Raw genomic sequence first — 26,319 nt, 5'->3', positions numbered from 1 at the left:
CAATCCCGTGCCTTCTCTTAGCTTCCAGTAGAGCACTAAGTCTACCCAGCTTGTTCTCACTTTCTCACTTGCATTATGTTGTATTTGAAGTGCCCTCCACTGTTTCAGGTCCCTGGGTTCCATCTCTCCTACGAAGGGAGGCACTCCTTAAAAGCAATAGTGATGCTCTCTCAGTCCTGAGCTTGCCTCCATGAGAACAGCTGAGACTGTCACACACAATAGGCATTTTATAGCCTTGAACAAAACACTGGACCTCTTTTCTTCCTCCTCTTCAGAGGTCGAACAGAAATAACGACACTTAATTAGATTAGGAAAGTTTTCCAACAAGAATTTAGCCACAGAATAGTTGTAATAAGTAAACAAAGGATGCACGTAAACTGCAAAGCACAATACTGAGGACTGAGAATTCATAAATACCTTCTGTGCCTACTACACCACACTTGGCTTTTCAGCTCCTCTTTTCTCCTTGAAAACACATAATTCTGTGAGCCAAGCAGCTCACATCCCTGCATCCACAATTCTCAATTTTGCCAACTCTGCATCTTTAGCATCCCTTGATTGCATCCACTTCCCCAGGCTGGTGTCACCACGGTCACCTAAAGCAATGTCATGTCTCACTGAGACATGGACATCTCAGGCTGGAGTTTGTCTTCTGTCAAACACCTCATCTTGTGCACACTGACACCTAGATGATCGTTGCAATGCGACTGTCTTATCATATCATTCCCCTGCTCAAAACCCTTCCATGTCAGACCCAGGTTCAAAAGCCTTCTCAGGGCCACAGGACTTTGCCTCTCCAGGCTCATCACCACCCACTCACCCCTTTCACTCATTGTAAGCCACTGTTCTTGGACTTTTCTGGACTTCTGCCTTTTTTTTTCCCCCCCAATCTCAAGACCTGTATAAATGCTAGTCTTTGTGCTTGAAATTCTTTCTCTCTTTTTTCTTCCTCCCTGTTTTTGCCTGAGTAATTTCAACTTCTTCTCTAGATACTAGGATATAAGTTTGGTCCTCAGGAAGCCATTTCTTGAGGATGTAATATGTATTCATCCAAATTTGGGTTATGTTCCATGGCATCCTATGGACAAATTTCAGTAAAACAAGATGATTCATGCTTGTGTGTTTAATATGAAATACCTACTGCCATGTCCCTAGGACCCAGGACAGTGACTGTCATGTAACAGGTAGTCTGTAAATATGAAATGACTCTTTGATGAATTGATCCACTCATTGATTGATTCCTCTATCTTACTTCTAAGTACAATACAATACAATTGACACAACCTCTGGGTCATCTTTTTCATAATGTTTCCATTTTCTTCTTTGAAATGAATAACCAGAGACACAACTATGAAAAATCTCTTTCTAGAATACAGGCAGATTCCATGAGGATGTTTGATTCATTCCTACTTGTCATTTACTGAATTTTTACCAGGAGGGAGTATTGCCCATCTTTATCATTACAATTTATTTGTTGCCATACAAATTATAATGATAGGTAACCACACTAAACATGACCCAATAAGAATACATTTTGTACAGCTACTTTTTTAAGACTGAAGTAAATATTCATTGTACGTAAATGGCACAGAAAGCTTTAAGCTAAGTCTCTCTCAAGCTGAAGATACAATTTCTAGGGCAACACAGATATTAGGAAAGAAGATCATATGACACTTTAATTAAAAATGTCCTTTTGTTTTTCCCTGAGCCTATCCAAGCTCCCATGATTACTGAGGAAACTGCTTTATTAAAGGAATAATAGGTTCTGTGCTCCCATCAGCCAAGAAAGAGTTCCTGCAGTTAATTAATCTTTCTGGGACTCTGACCTATTTGAATTTGGCCAAAATGCCTTGAAAAGGGATTTTCTTGACACATATGACTCAGACTCAATGGGGGAAGAACTGGCATCTTTTCAAATAGTATGTCCTCATAACAATTTCTACCACCTTTACTTTGTGGTCTGTCATCTCAAGCAAAATGAGATCTCTCAGGCTGAGTATCTCCATATCCAAAGGTGAGTGGGAGTCCTCTAAAATCACTCTAAACATTAGCCAGTCCAAGAATGTGGCTATGGGAGTGTATGGGATACAAGCATGCATGCGTGTGTGTGTAGGTGTGTGCGCACGCTCCCATGCACATGCATGCAAATGTGTGTGCATGTGTGAATTATACCATTCACACATTTGGTTTTAAAGAACATGGCATAGGACCTCACCTTTTTTGCCGGACAGCTATTGATGGTTTCTGAGTTAATCCTACCCATCAGCTCTCAATCACAACACAGTGTTTCTCTACTAGGAAAGTCTGCATTATTTTTATTACACATATTTAGCCTACCTTCCAGGAACTTTTTTTAAAATAAATTGGTGAATCCCTTGTCATTTTCTGAAAATTGTGCATGTTTGTGTGTTTACCTATTGTTGAGGAGAGAAGGTAGGAGCTAATGTCAGATTTTCAAAAAAGTCAAGGATCACTCCAAAATTAAGAACCACCAATTTAAATAAAGGAAAGGAGAAGTGGGGGTTAAGAGCTCAACTTCTACGGGAACACTGACTGAGACAGTAAGCCTCTCCAAGCCACTTCAAAGGGAGTAGTAAGACTTATCCCATAGGACATTTGTAGGAGTAAAGGACTGGATGCATGTATAACACTGTGAAAAAAAACAGAGGCACTAACAGAATGTTTGGCAAATAATAGCCACTAGTTAATACCTTACTTATAAAGTTACTCCACCCTCCACCAAAGGAGCCCATCCTCCTCCTCAGGTTGGAGGCAAAGCCAGTATGACGATTCTCCTGACCATAGTTCAGGTTCCCAGGGCTACCTGGGGCTCATAGGGATGTCATATAACCATAAATTGGAAGACCAGAAGGTGAACTTCTAGCATCTTTCATTTCAGAGGTATGGGTATGAAAAGAATGCTCTCCGTGAACCAGAGTTCTGGAAGAAATTCCAGTATTGAATATCTGTTTTCCACAATGCCTATATCCCCTAACCTCTCCTAGGAGTCTTATCACGCAGTCAACCACAGTGAGCACCCTGGCTTTCGCAAATTACAGTGTGCTCATGATTGCTCAATTCACCACTGGCCTTTAGTGCCGCATTTGGTAACAGTCTATTTCCAACAACCAAGTGGTTAAAGGTAGAGACTTCAGTTCTGACCTAATTACAGGCCTTGCCATTTGTCTCCCTCACAAGAGCATTGAGTGCCTTGATGGGAAGGAGCTGTTCTCTTCAGCATCTTATCCCAGCCCCAGGTAAAGCAGGTGACCTGTTCCCAAAAAACACTTGTTTAAAATTTTTCAGTGGCTGAGGAATTTGTCATGATTCCGATTTTAACTGAAGATGTGAAAATCACCTATATCCATTGCATGTTATTAGGTACAGAGTTACCTCCTGGGATTGTTTCCTTCAAGGCATACAATCTAATCAAACCCTGAATGGTTATTGTTCATGTTTGAAAGTCATCTGTGTAGACAGATCTGTTTTCTCACAATTTTAGCTTCTTTCCTACTCTTGCCAGGGTTCACTGTGGGCAGAGCAGGCTGAGTAGGTGAGATCATTAATGTGGCCTTCTTTGGTCATGGAAGAGGGGTGGCAGGGTCACGGGGCCAGGTCCAAACCAAAGCCTTAAGAATCATCACTTTTTGTATTGCACTGCTAAGCATCACCATGAGGAGTGTTCACCCCATTTGGGAGCTGATTCCTCAGCCTGGATTTTTTTTTTTTTTTAAGATTTTATTTATATATTTGACAGAGATTGAGAGAGAGAGAGCACAAGCAGGGGGAGCGGCAGGCAGAGGGAGAAGCAGACTCTCCACAGAGCGGGGAGCCTGATGCAGGGCTCTATCCCAGTACCCTGGGATCATGATCTGAGCTGAGGGCAGTTGCTTAACCAACTGAGCCACCCAGGTGCCCACTCAGCCTGGGTCTCGAGATGAGACACATGCAGAGCAGTCCTGAACCTATAGGTGGAGTCTGCAGGGCAGCTGAGCCCAACTGAGTCATAACTGACCCACAGATCCAACCATGAATAATAAATAGGTATTGTTGTAAGCTGTAAGATGTTGAGTCATTTGTGATATACCAGTATTTGACAAAAACCTCTGGGTCTAACCTGAAAGGATCCTTGCCTGATCAGAAGTGGTTTCCACCCCCATCTGACCCCCGGCCACACAGAGGCATCCTATCACACGCTGTTTTCAACCGTTGGTTATTGTTTCATGCGCCACACCTTCCCAACCAGAATGCAAACCTTGAGTTCAGGAAACGTATCCTCTACTTGTTTGCGTCTCCCAGGTTATTGGGAGGTTATTTTACTGTTCATACATATGCCTATTTAAAAGTTCCCATCAATAATATTTCTCAAAGGTCCTATAATGATGGCCCATTACGGGCAATTGCAGCAGGCCATCCCAGCCCAATCACAAACAAATAGAGCTGGAAGGATGTCTTGATAATAATTACGAACATTCATTGATGACTTACTAAGCACCGGAGACTGCTCTAGCAGTTTACGTTAACCCAATAACACTTGCAGCAGCCAGAGGAGAGAGGGACTATTCTTTTCCCCAAGTTTACAGGACCAGCAAGTGCTACAGCCAAAATTAGAACTTAGATCATCTGGCTGCAGATCACATGCCCTTAGTTAAAGAGAGCATTTGAGATCAGTCCTGTTGGTATCCCCTCCCTAGTCACCCCGGGTCATTCAGCCTGCTCATCTTCTCAGGTGGGGAGCTCCCAGTGTCATAAGGCTGCTTTTTCTGTGTTGAACAGAACTGCTTGGCAGAAAGATCTCCCTGATGAAAATCTGCTTCTTCGACTCTTTGGAAGCAATGCAGAACATGCCTTCTTCCTCCAGCAGCCCGTGCAATGGTCAAAGGCTATTAGAACATCCCTGCTAAAGAGTTTCTTTCTTGAGCCTAGAGAAGCAGCCATCCCTTTCCTGGAGCAGCCCTTATATCGACTAGAGGCTGAGCCTTTCTCATCATTGGTTTTCCAGTACCTAACAAAGAGCCCCGCACACTCCCAACAGTGCCTTGCCTACACTGTTGGTGAAAGTGCTTTAAAAATCAGCAAAACTTAAGCAGAAATAGAGGCACTATTATTATTATTAGAATGGACACTGCAACAAATGTAGGTTGAATTGAATTAGACACAGCTGCTGAAAAATGTTTAAGGTGTCTAAGAACAAAATTACTTGAATTTTTTATTTCTTTCTTGAATTTTAGGAGGAAAAAAATGACCAGACACATTCTCCTAGTACCTGTGGTTCCAAAGCATGCAGTAGAAGCTTTTAGTAGAGAGTTGGAAGCAGGTACTTAAAGCCTAGTACAAGTGATAGCATTCGGCAAGATCTGGGAATAGTTATCCCAAGTGATCACCTATAAGAAAAAGGTATTTCTGGTAATTTTTTCCCCCTGCATCTAGGAAAATCCAAGTGATCTTGTCTTAAATACTTCCTCCTTTCAAAAGAAAAAGAGGTACTTAGGTGGTTAAAAGAATGCTCTTTGGGACAAGACAGTAAGTATCCCAGTTCGAGATCTTCCCTTTATGTCCATAGAACAAGCTCTTAGAGTGGTCTGGGTCTCAGATCCCTCACTGCCAAAATGAAGATAATTGGCACTTTCATCATATCATTGTGTTGAGCATTAAATCAAGTAAAGCAATGACATAGCATCTAGCCCACAGAGAATTCATATTGTTACAGCCAGTGCTTCCAAATCAATGGGTGATCAAGTTGCATCTTTGTACCCTTAAAGTATTTTTTGCTACTAAGCGGCAGTTGGGCATGCCACATAGCTTGTATTCATGCGGTACATATAGAAAGAGCACAGAGCTTTCCTTCTCCACGCTATGAATAGACTTACAGGGCTTCTATACTCTTGGGGCCTCAGCTTTTATTTAGAAAGCTAAGTTGTCTGCTGGCAAACTTTCAAGCTCCATTTCCTCGTGTTCTATAGGCTACGAACCAGCTTCATGAGCTGGAAAGAAGCTATAATTAATAACAAAGACAAAATACTCTCTCTACTTAACATGCCATGCTCATATCTTACTGGAAAGAGAAGTGGCCCTTCAGAAAGAATGTGACTTTTTGATTGAGTGTCATTATTTGGTGGGCACAGCAGGCTTGAAGAAAGTGTAGTAGAACTCAGTATGAATGCTTGGGAACTGGGTATGTGGGTTGATTCCTTTTTCCTTTTCTGCCTTCTGTTCTTTTCTTCCTTCCTTTCTTGTACTTTCTTGTTTTCCCCTTGTCTTTTTCTTGCTTACATTCTTTCAATATTTTTTGAGTGTATACTACATGCCTAAGTAAGGCAGTTACAAAGGTATGTGAGCTCTAGCCTCACCTGTAAGAAGGTCACACATCAGTGGGGAAAATGGACCCTGAAAAAGACCACAGAGTCATGTAGATAGGCAGCAATAAAATCACACCACACCGAGACAAGTTAGAAGCACCACTTTTTGGGTCTGGAGATATTTTCATAGGAGATATATATATATATATATATATATATATATATATATTGCATGATGATAACAACTACAGGTTATTTAACACAACCATCAACTCACAGAATTACTTCTTTTTTCTTTCTTTCTTTCTTTCTTTCTTCCTTCCTTGCTTCCTTCCTTGCTTCCTTCCTTCCTTCCTTCCTTTCTTTATCATTTTTGAGAAAGAACAAAAATTCATACTTTCTGTTTTCAAAATATATTTCAAAGCTTAGGTAATTAAAATGGTATAGTGCTGGCATAAAGACAGACATAGATCAATGGAACAGAATAGAAAGTCCAGAAATGAATTTAATGTTTTCTAAATAATCTTCTTGAACCAGGCAAAATTTATTTCTGTTGCTTGAAACTAAGACTGTTGACTGGCCCAGCTATCCGTATCCCTCAGGAAACCCCAGGTTGATGGAGCAGCCACCACTGTATCCAGTTTTTATTTTTCCAGTGGAACTTTCCAAACATCTTATTGCTTTGAACAAGAGGAAGAAATGTTAATTTTTGTACATAAATTTTGTACATTGTACAATGTTAATTTTGTACATTGACCTGCCTTATTTTTTACCTGGAAATGAATAGTCAAATATTCAAACTTAAATTGTGAGTAATTTTTGCTCATTCTTTCTTTTCTTTATATATATTATATATATATATTATTTATATATGTTCTTTCCTTTCTATATATATGTGTATATATACACATTTATGTATTCCTTTCCATATATATGTATATATAGACATATATATGTATATATATTACCACAGAAGACAGTATGGAGGTATTATATATATATTACATATATATAATAATATTTCAATATTTCAATATTTTAAACTGTTCCTTAGAAATATAAATATTAACTTAGAAATTTAGAATATATGTACATATATATTCAATATTTTAAACTATTCCTTAGAAATGTAAATATCAATTTCCTCTTCTTTTTACTGATATCCTCTAGATCATTCTAAATCACTGCCCCCAGCTTATCACCATATCACCATGCTTTCCCAAAATTACTGCCTCCTTTGATTATGGATAAAGTCCTTTGACTTCAGTCTAACTTTCTCCACTTGGACAATTTTAGAGCATCTTCACTGGTTCCTTGAGAAAGTTCAAATTCTCCCACCTGACACTGGAAGGCCTCCATTATGTCACCCCACTGTCTTTAATCTGATCTTCTACTGAGGTCATACTGCTCTTCCACTTCTCTGAACAGTATCTATTCAAATCATTTCACTCAGGCTCCTACCTTGGGTGAATGAGCACCCTGATCTTCATTTATTCATCCAGCAATCAATCATTTAAGAACTGAATAAGTCTAGTACCTGAAACAAAGCCAATGGTACATGTAACACTCACAAGTCTATTTCAAAGCACACTAGATGGTTGACTCTGTTCTTCCACATTTCCAGCAGCCCAGAGTCATTTCTTTCTTTCTGTTGCTCCTTCTTTCTCACCACTTCTGTGTACAATGCAGCATGGTATCTCCAAAAGTCTCTCAAGTGAACCTGACGCTTCAGCATATTTTCTGCATCAAAGCCATACTGCCATTGAAAATGTCAAGAACTTCATACTGACTGTTAGAAAACAGGACTTCAGGAAACTCTCAAGAGGGGTCAGTCAGATAAGACAAGTACTCATTACATGAGTCCCTCGCCTGAAAAAAACAAAAAACAAAAAAACAAAAAAAAACTTTCACACTGTTTTCTTTTTATACTTTTCTAAGTACTAAAACAATCACATGATAGTAGGGATACCACAGGTGATAAGGGTGGTAAAGCCTATTTCATAAGACCTGTCTTATCTCTATAGTAGGCAAACTCTGAACAATAACCAGCAGAGAATGTGTTTTGACTGTATCTGAAATATATGGTTTCAAACTAGAAAATATTTAATGGCTTGAAATGAAATTCAGAATTATTCCTATGCATTGTAGCCTAATAGCCAAAGTTTTTTTCCTGAAGAACCATTAAATGTGGATAAAGTGAAAAATACATTCTTCAATTAAACAAAATAAGAAGACAATCTATTGAATGGGAGAAAATATTTGCAAATCATATATGATAAGCGAATAATATCCAAAATATATTTGGAATTTATACAAGAATGTCTGGGTGGTTCAGTTGGTTATGTGTCTGTTGTCAGCTTAGATTATGATCCCAGAGTCCTGGGGTCAAGCCCAGCGTTGGACTCCTTGCTCAGTGAAGAGCCTGCTTCTCTATCTGCCTGCTGCTCCCCCTGGAGCTCTCTCTCTCTCTGTCAAATAAATAAAATGAAATATTTTTTTAAAAAAGAACTTATACAGCTCAGTAGCAAAAAAAAAAAAAAAAAAAAAAAATCTGCTTAAAAAATAGGCAGAGGATCTGAATAGAGATTTTCCAAAAAAGGCATACAGAAGGCCAACAAAGTATATGAAAAGGTACTCAACATCACTAGTCATCAGGGAAATGCAAATCAAAACCACAATACCTCACCTTGCACCTGTTAGAATGGCTATTCTTAAAGAGCAAGAAATAACAAGTAAAGTATTGGCAAAGATGTACAGAAAAGAGAGCCCTTGTGCATTGGTGAGAATGTCAATTATGTAAACTGGTCCAGCCACTATGGAAAATAAGATGGGAGTTTCCTCAAAAAATTAAAAATAAAACTACTCTATGATCCAACAACTCTACTTCTATCTATCCAAAGGAAACAAAAACACTAACTGAAAGAGCTACCTGCACCTTCACGTTCATTGCAGCATTATTTACAATAGCCAAGACATAAAAGCAACCTCAGTGTCCATCAATGGATAAATGAGTAAAGAAGATGTATACACAATGGACTATTATTCAGTCATAAAAAGAATGAAATCTTGTCATTTGCAGTAACATGGGTGGACCCATGTTTTATGTTTTTTACTAAGTTTTATGCTAAGTAAAATAAGTCAGAGAAATACAAATACCATATGATATCATTTGTATGTAGTATCCAAAAAGTAAAAAAAAAAAATTAACTCATAGATTCAGAGATATGATTGGTGGTTGCCAGAGGAGGAGGTGAGGGGATGGACGAAATGGGTGAAAGGGGTCAAGAGGTACAAACTTCCAGTTATTAAATAAATGAATCATGACATGTAATGTACAGCATGGTGATTATACAACATCATACTTCACTGTATATTTGGAAAATGCTAACAGAGTACATCTTAAAAATTCTCATCACAAGAAAAAAAATGTAACTATGTGGTCATGGACATCAAGTAGACTTACTACTTTGTTCATCTTACAATATATACAAATAGAGAATCATTATGTTGCACACCTGAAACTAATATAATATTATATGTCAATTAGAGCTCAGTTTTCAAAAAGGCCTAGCAAAAACAAAAAATTAAAATTATGAATGAAACAATGTTAAGCATAAAAGCCAAGTCATAGAATAACTGGCATAAAGTGCCATGTATACAAAGTTTGACACTTTGACAAACTAACATATGTTCTATTTAAGGACACAAATATTTGTGGTAATACCATAAAGAAAAGCATGAGGATGCTGTATACACTTTGCAAGGTAATAGTTACCTGACATGGGGAAGGGATTAGAATAGACTTATAAGGACTTTCAAAGATAATTGTCATTTTTATATTTTAAACCAGATACTAAGGGCATTGATATTTATCATGTCTATTCTTCATAACTTGCAATATTTACATTTTGCATCTATTGATTTTTTTAAGTTAATTTCAATTACCCCACCTATAGTACATTATTAGTTTTTGGTGTAGTGTTCAATGATTCATTAGTTCCATATAACACCCAGTCCTCATCACAACACATGCCTTCCTTTATGCCTATCACACAGTTACCCCATAACCTCCATCCACTTCCCTTTCTATAAACCTCAGTTTATTTCCCAGAGTCAAGAGTCTCTTATGGTTTGGCTCACTCTCTGATTTCTTCCCATTCAGTTTTTCCTTCCTTCCACTATGATCCTCTGCTCTATTTCTTATATTCCACATATGAGTGAAACCATGTGATAATTGTCCCTTGCATTTATTGATATTTAATAAAAGCTTCATGAAAGAGATGTAAAGTGAGTCTAAGGCTATAAAGTCCAATGTTTCCTCACAAGATTTCTCAAAGTAGAGATTAGAAACAAATCACAAAGAAAAAATATTCAAAGACAGTATGGCTAAAATATTTCCAGAACTTAAGAAAATCATAATTCCTCAATTTGAGAAATCAGGGAAGATGCAAATCAGGATACATAAATTTACCACTAGACATAATCACAGAAGCACATCAAAGACAAAGAAGTGTTCTTAAAAATAATCAAAGAGGGGGCGCTGGGTGGCTCAGTGGGTTAAGCCGCTGCCTTTGGCTCGGGTCATGATCTCAGGGTCCTGGGATCGAGCCCCGCATCGGGCTCTCTGCTCAGCAGGGAGCCTGCTTCCTCCTCTCTCTCTGCCTGGCTCTCTGCCTGCTTTGTGATCTCTCTCTGTCAAATAAATAAATAAAATCTTTAAAAAAAAAATAATCAAAGAGAAAAGAGACTGTCTTCAAAAAATAGAAATTTGTGATGACAAGCAACATTACAACAACAGAAGGAAAAGACAGAAAACGGGAGAAAAATGTCTTCAAAGTGCTGAAGGACATAACCAGAACCTAGAATTCTGTACCCAGCCAACAAGTTTTCCAGAATAAGGACTAAATAAAAAATCTTAGATAAACAAAAACCTATACCATTTCACTACTAACATACCTTAATTGAAAGATCTATTAGTGACACATACTAGTGAAAAAGAAAACTGAAACCAGAATGAAAGACTGGCATTCAAGAAGAAATGAGATTCACAAACATATGGTTAAATGGAATGCATCACTGCTTGGTGTGCATTAAAAAAACAAATCAAGTGGCCAAATACTGGGAGAAAAATAACATGAGAGGCAGAAATGATGCCTCAAAGGTAATGTGTTGTTGGATCCTTGACTGTTCACTATCTTCCTAAACAATACCGCTATTGACAGACTTTAGACTTTTTATTTCAAGCACATATGTTAAAGTTACAAGGGTAGCTACTAGAAGAATAGAAATATAATGCATATATAAATTCCAATTAATAAAGAAAAGGTAGGGGTAATGGTAAAATGACAGAAGCAGGGAAAAGGGGAGGGGAGGGGAAGAAAACCAGGATTAAATGGCAGAGATGTAACCAAATACACAGAGAATTACTATAAAAATGGGCTTAACAGTTAAAAGACTAAAAGTATGAGATTTTATTTTTTTATTTTATTTTATTTAACAGCACTTTTGCAATAACTAAAAGAATTGAAGATGCACATACCCTTTTGACCCAGCAATTGTACTTCACATACGTGCAAACGAGCATGCACAAGAATGTTAATTGCCACATTGTTTGCAATAGCAAATACATTGGAGAAGATCTAAATGCCCATCACCAGATCATTGATTAATGCACTGTGGATTTGCTCAATGATGGAATGTTATTCTGCAATTAAAATGAATGAGCTAGCTAGCACAACATCTATCAACATGAACTATTTCAAAACTGTAACATTGATTGAGAAAATCAAGTTGCAAAAGTATACAGAGAATATGACACCATTTTATACATTTACAAATATGTAACACAATACTAGGTATTGTTTAAAAAAAATACATTCACAAAGAATAGAAGCCTAAACTCCTATGTGGAAATAAAATAAAATAAAATCCTACATGGGAATACTAAACAATAAATTCAGATAGTTGTTTCCTTGGTTGTGAGGAAAAGAAATGGGATGAGAGCCTTCAACTATATTATAATCTATAATATTTTCTTTAAATAAAATTGTAGAATATATAGTAAAATATAGTAAAAATCCATAGGAAAAGTAGTAGAACACTTCAGACCTGACAAAGTTTGGTGGAAGATCCCATCAAGATATGTTTATGGGGTGCCTGGGTGGCTCAATTTGCTAGGTGTCTGACTCTTGGCTTGGGCTCATGTCATGATCTCATGGGTTATGAGACTGAGACTGACATTGGCTCCACACTTAGCCTGGAGTCTGCTTGGGATTCTCTCTTCCTCTCCCTCTGCTGCTCCCCCATATGCTCTTTCTCACTCTCTCTCAAATAAATAAATCCATCTTTTTAAAAAGTTACTGTTTTTTATTTTTACTTACTTGTATGTAGTATTTTCTAAATATAGTATTACTTACTATGTTTTTCTGCATGATCTAAACTTTTGTTACTGAAATAATGTCAGAGAACCTAAGCTTTAAAAAAGTTTAGCATTATTATTGAATTCAGATGGAGAAAAACATACCTAGTATGTTCCATGAACTTGCAAGGTATCATTAGAGAGGTGAACCCAGCATTGTTCTTGCCTTCAAGAATCTGATATAGTGGGAAAGATGTAATATGACAGATGAAGTTACAGACCTGAGAGTGGGACACTAGAAAAATAAAAACAAAAAAAAATCTGATATAGTGAGTGTTTAATAAATAATTGATGAGTGAATGAAGAATATAGGGTGGGAGGGACACTGGGTGAAGCCAAATATAAATGGAGGCTTACATATTCCAGATACTGGGAAATTATTAAAAAATTAAATTAAATTAAAAACAACAACAGCAACAACAATACTGGTGAGTTTCAGAGTGAAGAGACTTTGAAGCTAGGCTAGGCGATCATGACCATTTTCTGATTTGGAAATACAGCAGGCAGATAGAGTGACATATACAGATGAGAGGACGAGAGAAAACCTGTCAGGAAAAAAGACCTTATATTGTGGTCCATTCACAGACACCTAAATAGGAAATGAATCTTCCTCTCTCCTCTCTCCTGCTCTCTCTCTCTCTCTCTCTTTCACACACACACACACACACACACACACACACACACACACACACCAGATTGCGGCAGAAAAATAAGAAAGAGAAAGATGCAGTGCTGCTCATAAATTATAAAATAGTTCTCCTCAAAGTACAGCCTTAGCATTTTAACTCATCAAAAACTATCACATTCAATTAACTTTCTGGGAAGTGACTCGCCACATCTGGTCATATCTGAATAGAATGTGGGGCACTTCAGCTGTGCGGCCTGAGTTGCCCCCCATGTCCTAACCCAGGATCGACAGCTTGTTGAGGTTCATCTATGCCAATAAAGGTGAAGGCTCAGACCTGGAGTCATTCAACGTCACAGCTAAGACAGAGGTGCATGTCATTTAAAAATCCAACAATAATCAACACTTTCAATACATGTGTAATTAGGAAATAAATTTTGTAAATCAATTTGATAACTACTGGTTACCTCACATTGTTATTGTGGGCTTAAAAATGTTGATTTCAGGGGCGCCTGGGTGGCTCAGTGGGTTAAAGCCTCTGCCTTCGGCTCAGGTCATGATCCCAGGGTCCTGGGATTGAGCCCCGCATCAGGCTCTCTGCTCAGCAGGGAGCCTGCTTCCCCTCCCTCTCTCTGCCTGCCTCTATATGCCTACTTGTGATCTCTCTCTCTCTGTGTCCAATAAATAAAAATCTTTAAAAAAAAATGTTGATTTCATAAAGCAGGACAGCTTTTTCTGTCACTGTATTATTCTAAGGGTAATAACTATGCACTCCTCTTTCAATTTCATGTCTTCAAAGTGGCCCGTAGATGCAGGAGGGCCCACCAGCAGGCTGCACCTGTCACCAGTGTGGCACCCAGCTCACCCCACACCCAATACCACTCTAACTGCTGCCTCAACATGTCCGTTTTCTCTTCCTCCTTGAAAACGCCAAGGACAGGTCAGCACAGGTGCTCTTTAATACTCTATTGACTTTTCCTTATGTGTCCCATAAAAGGTGCCTCATGATGTGTCATTACTCAAATACAAAAATGTTGTGAATTAAGAAACTGCACATTTCCAAGATACAGGTATATAAAAAGTCTCACTTCACAGTATCATTTTCCTAATGTTCATGCACTACAACCAAACTACTAAATCACATAATGATGGAAGATAAACACTGAAAGATACCAGGGAATTTAGTCTTTTCCTGAAATTCTAATCGCTTCACATAAATATTACTCCCAAATTTCTATTTCCACTAGAATAGAAATTTTTGTTTGCTAAAAAAATGTTTGAAATTGCTTTACAAAAAGACTAGAGATTTAAAACAAAAGCTACTGTAAAATATTTAATCAAATTAAGCATCAATGGAAGCATCCTACAACAATGAAAATCATTATTAGAGGTTTCTTTATTCTTTCATACTGTTTTTAAACATTTTTCTAAACAAAGAATTCAGTGTCTTTTCAGTCATCTAGATTTGATTTAAGATTCTGCTTAAACTAAAGCTCTCTGTCTCCAAGAGATCTACTGTAATCAGAGATCGATGGTATTTCAGAAATTAAAGTCTATCATAAAGAGCAACTAGTCAAACTGCTTAATTTAGCAGACTAAGAAACTAAGGCTCAGAGAAGTTTTCAGAGTTTGTCAATATTCCATAGCTGGTTACTGGCAGATGAGAGTCAAACTCGACCCTTGGCACAGGGCTTGTTTTATGCCACTGAACTCCACCCTTACTTTGTTATTAAGGTGGAAATGAATCTCTTGTCATTACTGATAGAAGAAGGATTCTTTGGTAAACTTGATCTTAAATGCAAATTAATTAATGTTTGGACTTCCATTAGCTGATTATTTTTCATCTTTGTTTATTCATGCCGAATGATCCTTATGTTAGCAGGAGAAATAAAAATCACTATACCACATTCTTTTGGCCTGAGAAGCATTTTCTTTCAAAAAATAACCTCAAAAAGATACAAAGATTAGTTGAAAGAAATACTATCTTAAAGATAACTCCCTTGAAAGAAATTTAATTTAGCAGTAGATAATTCAGATCAATTGGATGATGATACAGCAAAAAATTTAGTAGCGAAAAAGACTCTGAAACAAAGTAGCATTTGTCTGGTACACACACACACACACACACACACACACACTCTAATAATAACTTTCAAAGAAAGATAGAAAATGACCAGAAGTTGACAGAAACACAGAGAGAGATTGATATATAGAATTGTCCACAAAAGAAAGTTGCCTCTGTGCTCTGCCAACTGTAGAGCTTGGATAAAATGAGAAATTGGTTTAAAAGTCCTTCCCCAGAGTGCTTTTCAGTTCAGATCTGTAGAAAAGCCTCACAATTTGTATGCATAGTTGGGAAGGCCCGTGACTGTTCAGAAGATGTCAGAGAATATAATATAATATAATATAATATAATATAATACAAATTAAGTAGTGAGAATTGTTTCGGGTTAGTTGGAAGACATATATCTTTGCTTAAGCAATGAAACATCTTTAAAATTCATTCAAGGCCTCTATTCTCTTGATGCTTATACTCAAAAATGATCATTAGTTCTCTAAGTATGTATATATTTTTTTTACATAAAAGAGTATTATGAAAAAATCAAAACACATTTTAAAGACATAACTTCTTGAGCAGAGAGGAAGTCTGCAGATTTTATAGATAGCTGAATAGATGTAGTTTATTCAAAACTACCTCACAAATTCTCGAGTTAATCAAACTGTAGAAATAGAACAGTTTATGTACCCTCTTTTTTAGGCTACCCTTCTCAAAAGGAAGGAAGGAAGGAAGAAAGGAAGGAGGCATTAAGATGTTTTAAAGATACTGTTCTGATTTTTTTCAGAACCTAAAGCAAAATTTACACAATTTTGTCAGAAATATTTCCTCATGCTTTGAACTTACCCCTGTAATGAAGCAACATAAAATATCAAAACATCTACTTTGTGTATGATAACAAAGCACCAATAATAGCTAATGTTATTTACATGTGGCAGACAATACATTATATGGTATGTAGTTTGGGTAGAGAGACCATCAGGTTGGGGTTATGAGAATGGGACTTGGAGCCATTTTGTGGGGTACCTTTCCTCTTCCACCCTTTGTTAGCTGTGGATGTTGAGCAAGTTACAGAATGTCTCTGTGCCTTGGTTCTCCATCTGTGAAAACTCAAACAACAGCACCTACTCTAACATAGGTCAATAATATCAATAAAATAGCACATGCAATGCTTACAGTCTTTTTAATGTCTGGAACATAGTAAGCACTCAATAACTGTAAGCCTCATGTGTCAGACATTGCTTTAGGCATACTAAGAGCACTCTCCCATTTAATTCTTACAAAACTCCTTTGAGGTAAATATGGAAATATGGAAATGGAGGCTCAGAATGATGAAATAAATTGCCATGGTCACATAGGCTCTGGAACACTAAGAGGTAGGTGGCCTATTCATATAATACAAAAAGAAAAAAAGTTTAAGTTGGAGAAATCATTTTTCCTTTAGAACAGAAGTAGGCTATTTTCCTCCAATCTTAAGTTGAAATTCCCTACAAAGTCTGTCAATTTAATCTACCATATTAACAGAAAAATAAAAAGGACGAGAAATGATATGATCACCTCAATAGAAGCAGAAAAGACATTTGACAAAATCTAACCCCATTTCATGATTTGGAAAAAAAAAAAAACTTTCTTAGAAAACTGAAATGGAAGAAAACTTCCTCAACCCAAAAATGGCATCTTTGGGGGCACCTGGCAGGCTCAGTCTGTAGAGTATGCAAATCTTGATCTCTGTGTCGTGAGTTCAAGCCCTACATTGAGTGTGGAGCCTACTTTAAGTTAAAATCCTTTTTTAAAAAATGGCATTTCTGAAAAACCTACAGCCAGCATCACATTCACTCAGTGATGAAAGATTGAATGCCAAGATCAAGAACAGACAAGAATTCCCACTCTCAACACCCTACTGAACTTGGGTCCTGGAGGTCCTAGGCACTTATAAAGGACAAGAAAAGGAAATAAAAGGAATACAGATCAGAAAGGAGGAAGTAAAATTTTTGCAGATGACATAATCAGAGATGGAGAAGAATTCTAGAGAATCTATTTAAAAATTACTTGAAAAAAATAAATAAATTTACTTAGGATGTATGATATACAATCATACATACATACAATCATGTATGATATATAATCAATATTTCAAAATCCATTGTATTTCTATATTTTAGCAATAAAGTAATATTCAATAATATTAAATACTTGGAGATTCATTTACCAAATATAAATAAGACACCAAAAACAAAAACGAAAGAAATTGCTGAGAGAAATTAGAGACCTAAAATAAATGGAGAGATATACCATGCTCATGATTTTGAAGTTGATATTATCAAGATGTCCATTTACCTCAAACTGATCTATAGAACCAATGTCATCCCAAACAGAATCCTAGCAGGATCTTGGAAATGCAAACAGCCTTGAAGAATCAAAACAATAATGGGAAAAAAAAACAAATTTGGAGGAGCTATATACAAACATAGAGATTTCATGATTTGAAATAAAGCAATAATAATTGAGACAGAATGATACTGGTAAGGACAGACATACGCATCAATGAGGACATTAGGGAGTCAAGAAAAAGCCACATATGGCCATTTGATTTTTTTTTAAAGATTTTATTTATTTATTTGACAGACAGAGATCACAAGTAGACAGAGAGGCAGGCAGAGAGAGAGGGAGAGAAGCAGGCTCCCTGCTGAGCAGAGAGCCCAATGTGGGGCTTGATCCCAGGACCCTGGGATCATGACAAGAGCTGAAGGCAGAGGCTTTAACCCACTGAGCCACCCAGGTGCCCCTGGCCATTTGATTTTTGGCAGTGATGTAAATGTCAATGAAATTCAATGTATAAATGATAGTCTTCAAGAAATGGTGTTAGAACACATGGAGAGCTGTATAGCAAAAACAAAATGAAACAAAAGCCAAAAACCTCACCTCTTATTTTATATCATACACACACACATATACACATACATACACACACACAAACATGCACATACCTCAAATATATCATAAAGCTAAACTCTATGTTATCTATAAAATTTCTAAAAAAAAAAAAAAAAGGTAGGCAGAAAAACCCTATAAATTTGGGTGGCGGTTTTATTAGATAGGATAAAGAAGAGTTAACTATAGAAGAAAAATTGGTAAATTAGCCTTCTTCAAAATTAAATATTTTTCCTATAAAAGACAACCATAGAAAAATGAATAGACAAACCACAGAGAACATTTGAGATATATGATACATATCGAATACATACATATATATATATAGAGAGAGAGAGAGAGAGAGAGCTTATTTCCAGAATATAGGAGACAAAAATCAACTTAATAATAAGACAAATAATAAGACAAATGACCTAGTGTTTTGTATGGGCAAAAGTTCTAACAGATACTCACAAAGAATATGCACAAATAGCCAAAAGTTCATGAAATATTGCTCAGTTTCATGAATCTGATATACAAACTAAGTCATGAGATAACACTATACACCCACTAGAATGGCCAAACTTTAAAAAGTATTAACTTTAAAAGTACAAACTTTAAAAAAGTACTAACAATACCAACTATCGGTGAGAACATAGATCAACTGGAGATATCACACGCTACTGGTGGCAATGCAAAGACACAAATTTGGGAAATAGTTTTTCAGTTTCTTTTAGTTAAATAATCCATCCCACTCCTAAGTGTTTCCCCAAGAAAAGTAAAACGTTTGCCCACACAAAGACTTGTACACAAATGTTCTTGGCAGCTTTATTTGTGTTAGCTCCAAACTGGAAACAGCCCATATATCCAAAAAAAGTAAATTGTTAGATAATGGAATACCATTCACCAATATAAAGGAATAAACTACTGATACACACCACAAAATGAATGAACCTCAAAATATTATGCTGAGTAAGAGAAGTCAGAAATAGGTGTCACTGTGTAAATCTATTTACATGAAATTCTTACAAAGTCAAAACTAATATAGAGCTACATAGAGCAGATTGGTAATTTCATAGAAGTGGGGAGATATGACAGCAAAGGAACACAAGGAAAACATACGGCAGAAAGGAAATGTTCTATATCTTGCTTCTGATATGGGTTACATGGGTATATACATTCATCAAAATTCATCTATGATTAGGTCACCCCTTTCCCATGTAATGGCTGAAAAAATCATTGGAAACTGGAGAAGAGAGGAATAACTTGCATCATGTGCTTCTCATACCTTACAATTATTGGTTTACCCACTCCTCATGCACAGGAAAGATGATGCTTTTGAATAAAAATTGAAATATCAAATATTAATCCTGAATTGCATTTATCTTAATTTAGGATTTGCAGTAGGCAGAATAATGGTTCTTCCAATGAAGGCCAGAGTCTAATTCCCAGAACTTACGAATATGTTCATTTACATGGCAAAGAGGAATTAAGGACACAAGTGGAATTAAGTTTGCTAATCAGCTGACCTTAAAGCAGGGAGATTAATAAATCATAGGGATGAAAGGAACAGCATGGGGAATATAGTCAATGGCATTGAAAAAGCATTGTATGGTGACGAATGGTAGTTAGACTTACCAAGGTTAGCACAACATAACATAGAGTTGTGGAGCCACCATATTGTACACCTGAAACTAATGCAACATTGTGTGTCAGCTATACTTCAATTTAAGAAAATGGGAAGATTGTCCTGGATTGGGTATACACAGTGTAATCATAGGGGATTTTAAAAGTGGAAGAGGAGAATGAGAGGAAATGTGGCTATGGAAGAAAGGCACATAGAGATGCTACATTTTTGGCTTTGGAGATGGAGAAAGAAAAACAAGAATCCTTGTTTTTTTCCAGCTTCTAGAGGAAGGATCTTAGACCTTAGGTCCTTAGATCCTTAGATCTGGATCCTAAGGATCTTAGATCCACCAGAAAGGAACACGACCTTACTGACATCCTAATTTTAGCTCCACGAGACCCATGCCAGACTTCTGAATTACAAAACTACAAGATAATATATATGTGTTGTTTCAACAAGTATTGGAAAGGATGTGGAGAAAAGGGAACACTTGTGCATTGTTGGTGGGAATGAAAACTGATGCAGCCACTGTGGAAAATAGTACGGATGTTCATCAAAAAATGAAAAATAGGAATACTACATGATCCATTAATTTCACTTCAGGGTATTTATCCAAAGGAGATTTTAAAAACTGACTCTAAAAGATATCTGCCCCCACATATTCACTGAAGCACTATTTACAATAGCCAAGATATGGAACAACCCAGGAGTCCACAGACAGATGAATGGACAGAGAAGATGGTATACACATACAATGGAATATTGTTCATCTACAAAAAAGAGGAAATCTTGGCATTTGTATGATAAGAGTGGACTTTGAGGGCATAATGTTAAGTAAAATAAGTCACACAGAGAAAGACAAATACCTGTATTATCTCATTTTTGTGTGGAATCTTAAAGAGAAAAAACAGTTAACTCATAGATACAGAGAACAGACTGGTGATGACCAGAGCAGGGGGTGAGGGTAGACAAAATGAGTGAAGGGGTTCAAAAGACGCAAACTTCCAGTTACAAAGTAAATAAGTCCAGGAGATGTAACGTATGCATGACAACTATAGTTACTACCATAGTGTATATTTGAAAGGTGCCGAGGGTAGATTTTCAAAGTTCTCATCACAAGAGAAAAACTTTTGTTGTAACTCTGTGTGGTGATAGATGTTAACTAGACCTACTGTAGGGATCATTTCTCAATAAATAAATATATCAAATCACATGTTGCACACCTGAAACTAATGTAATGTATGTCAATTGTATCTCAATAAAAAAATAAATAAATAGGTGTTGTTTTAAGCCTCAAAGTCTGTGGTAGTCATTATAGCAGCAGCAGAAAAGTAGTACAGAAATTTTAACTTTGAAGCATAAAACAAAGAGATTCAAAATATATTAGAAGGAGAAGGAGAAAAAGAAAGAGAAGAAATATGTGGACAAGGAGAAGAAGAAGGAAAGGAATGACATGATCCAACACGGAAACCAGTAGTGAACATTCACGTTGCCCACTCTCCTGGGAGTCCCCAAGTCCTGAACCCCTGTCAGGATTGCAGGCACAGCCAGGAAGCTCCTCTGAGCACCCCATTCGATAGCTGGTACTCCCAAGAAGTATTTCCAAATTTGACATTCTCAACCAGTGCAAGAACCTCCCCCTACACCAAGTTCACTTCCTAGATGAAGTTGAGAGACTGTATGCAGCACTTTACTTTACTTTTAGGTGGGTTATTCCAGACTCTCGTCACCCTCAAAACGAAGTCAGGCATGAATGCATGCACTCCGCCATTCTTTAAATCAGAAGAATACACACATTTCAAAATGGATTCCAACATTCATTACCAGAATAAAGAAATGTCCTGACTTTGAATGCCACATTCAAGTGCGACAGATAAAATATACATAGCAGCTAATTAGAAATACACACCATGGATGGTAAAATGGTAATTAGAATTAAAAAAAAAAAAGAAAAGAAAAGAAAACAGGACTGAGGAAAATTCAATTAGAATAGATTGCTAATACCAGGTGGGAAAGCAAAACTGCCTGTATGCAGACCATAAACTCCTATACTGGTGGCGAATAGAGCTATGGGTGAATATAGAAAAAGTCACTGTAGAGCAGTTTCTTCAATAAAGAAAAAACAAACCCATTTCTCAAAGATAGCAAAGCTTCTCCCAGGATATACATAAAAGGAGCTCTCTCCCTCCAGAGAGTAAAGACGACTTTAACAGTGTTTCAGCAGTAAACACAATGGCTTCTGCAAAGTAGTATCTCGAGTATTCTCCCCACATCAGCCCCTTGTGGCACACCAAAGCACGTTTCAATGAAGTTCATTGTGAGAGGGCAATGCTGTCCAAAAGAAAGCTACTACCTGAAATTCATTACGATAAGCTCATATTTGTCTTATCTTTTGTCAGACTTTTTTAAAATAAGCCGTTGTGACACCAAAAGAATATTTCATTCTCTACGTTTTTCCAATAATTCTTTTTTTCCCTTTGAGGTAGTCTCTCACCCCTGGATGAGCAGCCATCCTAGAGTCAAGAATGCAGACAGACTGACTTGGTAGCAAAGATAAATCTCAAACCAGATGCAAGGTTTTTATGCACGTTTCACTAGATTTTACAATAGGCCATGGTGCTGCAAGTCAGTATTTCCATTGGAAATAGTGGCTCACATCCAGGGCTTGGTGTGATATTTTTTCCAGTAGTAACTAAGAACCAGCTCTGTCTCTTTTCCAAGAATCTTTTTTCCTCTGTAAAGGAGAGAAAAATGTTAGATGGGTAAGAACTGGTCAGGCTGACTCCTCAAGGCAGCTGTCATTTTGCCCTGAATCATGGCTGTGCACACCTGTTCCAGCAAGTTAGAATGTGGGCATCCAAACCCCACAAGCTTGCTGAATGCACCCCAGTTGCCTCATTCTTTTGAAATTTCTAAAGAGCTGGACATCTTGGCTACATCTATATAATCATGGCCTAATAGTTCTAGAATAAACAAACCAACAACAACAAAAAAAAGTTCAGCTTTCTAGAGATAGTCTTTTTTTTTTCCTAGAGATATTCTTAAGGCAATGCCAACTGCTGATTCGTTCACTCAACAAAAACACATTTAGTATACAGCATAGACACCACATCAGTAAGATCCAGTCCCTTCAATTGCTTACAGAGTATACAGATGGGGTGATGCATAGCTCCAACAAGAGATACCAGACCATTTTTAATAGTTTCTTACTTTTTTGGTATATCTTATTGTCAGAATGGAGGGCAGGGTTTCACCACATTCAACAGCAGAGAGTGGGAAGGGCATTGCCTAGTTATTGGTGAGCAGTGTTTCATAAACTTCAATCATTTTAGTGTGACACAATTCTGGCATACCCATATTCCATGTACCGTGAACTAGTATTTAATAATTTTCTCTAAGTTGATTAATTTTTAGTTTAATTCAATGTACTTCAAAAGGAAATTTCTTGCCATTACGAAAAATGAAAACCATGATCACCTGCCATAAATGGAAGCTAATTATAAAAATAAATACACCAGAAGCAAAGTTAAATGACATTTCATTTAAAAATTAAAATAAAAAATGAACATACACAGCAATAAATCTAATCAGTCTGAAAAAAGACATATCAGAATGTATATTGCTTAAATGTGAAAGATGGGGTAGCTGATTATTGCCAAGCTTGATTTTTATTTTGCAATTGACGCTAGTGTTCGATTTCCATCATGTTACCCATCTCGTTACAGTTTTTGAAATGTCTTTGATTTCTGATCTATAGCAGGTTCAAAATGAAACAAACAAACAAACAAAAAAAATTGAAGCTCCAGAAATTCTACCAGTCAAGGTGCAGACTCCTGGGTCTCCCAGGCCTGCAGAGGGAAAATTTAGATACTGGGGAGCCTTCAGAGTGGCCCATGGGGAAATTAAAATCCAGAGTGGTGGTGTGGGTGAAGACAGATTAGAAGGAAGTGGAGGGAAGAAGGAACCAGAAGACCCAAAATATCCCAAATATCGCTGGGGAGTGGGTGAAGGGAAACAGGTCCATGGTGACTAGTCAGGTCATAATGCTGCGGCTGATATTGTAATTATGGCCTCATAAGGCCTTCTAATAGGTCTTTTGGATAGCAACGGACCTGGAATCCTGACTCCAAATTGTCCTATGTAACACTATATTCAAATCACTTACATGCTGAAAATCCTTCAAGGACTCCACGTAGCTGACAGACACAAGGGCCAATCCCCACCATCTTGAAGGAGCCATGGATTCCCAGGGCTTCTGAGAACCATTCCCTCCCTCCTCATCTCTCCTTCTTAACAGAGAGACTGTTTCAATGGGTCTTTTGACACAGCCTCAATAGTACTTCTGTGCCAACCCTGACCAGAATGTCTTCCCCTCCTTTCTCTACTTTTTTCAAATATTATCCATATTATCAAATACTGTTCAAATACTACCCATATTACTCATTCTTTAAAACCAGGACTGTCCCACCTCCCCTATACATACTCTCTAAATATCTCAGCCCCAGTGACCTCCCTCTCTTCCAAAATACTGAAGAGCTTCTTATGACTTGTACCATTCATCTGGTATTTAGCAAAACTGCATCACCACTTAATATGGCTGTTTTTCTTAGTGGAAATGGCCTCCCTTTCCAACATGTTTTGCATATCTGTCTCTTACACAGTGCTTTACAATGAGTAGGTATTCATTTATTTTATGTGAGTTGTTTCAGTCACGATGTATCAAGCCAACTCTAGTTTTCAGTGGGACCTATCTCAGACAGGAGATGACCCACAGCTGAGCCCTTGCAAGCCTCCAGAAGGAGCTGGGAATAGCATGGAATGGGGCACTCATAGATGAAACATGCTCACCTGGCCAGTCCTGATGGAAACAGCACACCTCTGGGATGGCTGCAGAATCAAATGTGAAATTTCCAAGTTGTCTGCACAGCAATAAAGAAAGGCTTCAGAACATCAACCCAGATAAGCAGATCCCAAAAGTTCTGCCAAAAATGTCCTTGAACTAGACATCAAAGTCTAAAGTATACCAGTTCCAAACTCTGTGTGCTACAACTATAAAACATTGCCCTTAAAGCAACCAACTATGGTCCCTGGACCAATGGCAGCTATCCTGCGACCAGAATGAGCTGAATGAGCTCTCTAAGCATGAGAGAAGGAGACCTCAGCACAGCCACAGTTTAATGAACTCACTGAAGACAGACTAGAAACCCATGTGGATAAAATCCTTTGCAAGAAGCCATTTTATCAAAAGCAGAGTAACTGTTACAAAGAGTAGTTGCCACAATGTTCCAGAGGACAAACTCTGAAGGAGCTCCCAAAAAGAAAAGCATATAACTTTGGAGGATGACATATTCTTTTATTTCAAGCTTATACTGCTTCAAAATCTCTATCTCATCAAGGAGCCTCGGGCCATTTTGACAGCCCCACCCTCTCCTTGACAGATTACATTTGGCTGCCCGTCACATTTTATGTCTACAACTGGGTTTTCATCTCCTCCTTTTGGGTCCTTCACCAGAGCCTCCAAAGGACCTTGGTCTCTCTGTCTCCAGAAGAAGAAAAATATTCCTCTGGACATAAAGAAAGCACAAGACTGACATTAGAGAGGTCTGATGAAGTTCTGCTCTTTGCAGAAAATTCAGCTTTCTTGCTTTTTTTATCTGATCAATCTATTCCAGTCTTTAAACTTTAGCTTAAGACTGATCAAAACCTCTCCAAGTGCTAACCCCTTCCTTCCCTGCTGTTGTTCCCTCCTCATGTTGATGAGAATCCTCTGCATCTCTTTTCTTCTAGAAAGTCTGACTAGAGCATTGGACATGACACCCTCTTGGTAGATAGACATCTCGGATTTTTCTCCAATGCTAAGCGTCCTTTTGGGGCTGGCAAGCTGGGCCTTCCCAACTGCTCGGGCTTATGGACACCATGCTCCTTGCCATCCCTCCCATGAAGCAATCAATCTGGCCTGTCCCAGGGTCCACCCTCTCATGTGCTTTCAAATTGTTCAAAGTGAAGACTAGTTCATGCAGAATGAAGTTACACTGTTCTCTTAGCTAAGAAATCTTCTCCTCTCCCAGACTTTCTGGAATCCTCTAAACCTGCAAAGATATTCTTTATAATTCCTCTGTGGCTGTTTAGCCCATGGAAGCAGCGCTGAGCCCCAAAAAATGAGGTGGGGAATGAGGGAAAATGAAATGAGCAGAACAGAATTGGTGCTTTGCCAAGAATTCCATACAGAAGCCCTGTAGCCATCATGACTGCCTGAATATTCCTGATGCTCATGTCCATAGAGCTGTTGCCATGAGCCATCTTCTGGGTTCATGAGTATTTCTCTTCCTTCATTCTCTTCAGAGGAGATGAAAAAGCAAAATTTTCCCCAAAAGGCAAATGTCC

The sequence above is a fragment of the Lontra canadensis genome, unplaced genomic scaffold (assembly GCF_010015895.1).
Source record: "Lontra canadensis isolate GAN:19392208 unplaced genomic scaffold, GSC_riverotter_1.0 scaffold103, whole genome shotgun sequence".
NCBI classification, from domain to species: domain Eukaryota; kingdom Metazoa; phylum Chordata; class Mammalia; order Carnivora; family Mustelidae; genus Lontra; species Lontra canadensis.
This window is presented reverse-complemented; position numbering follows the sequence as displayed.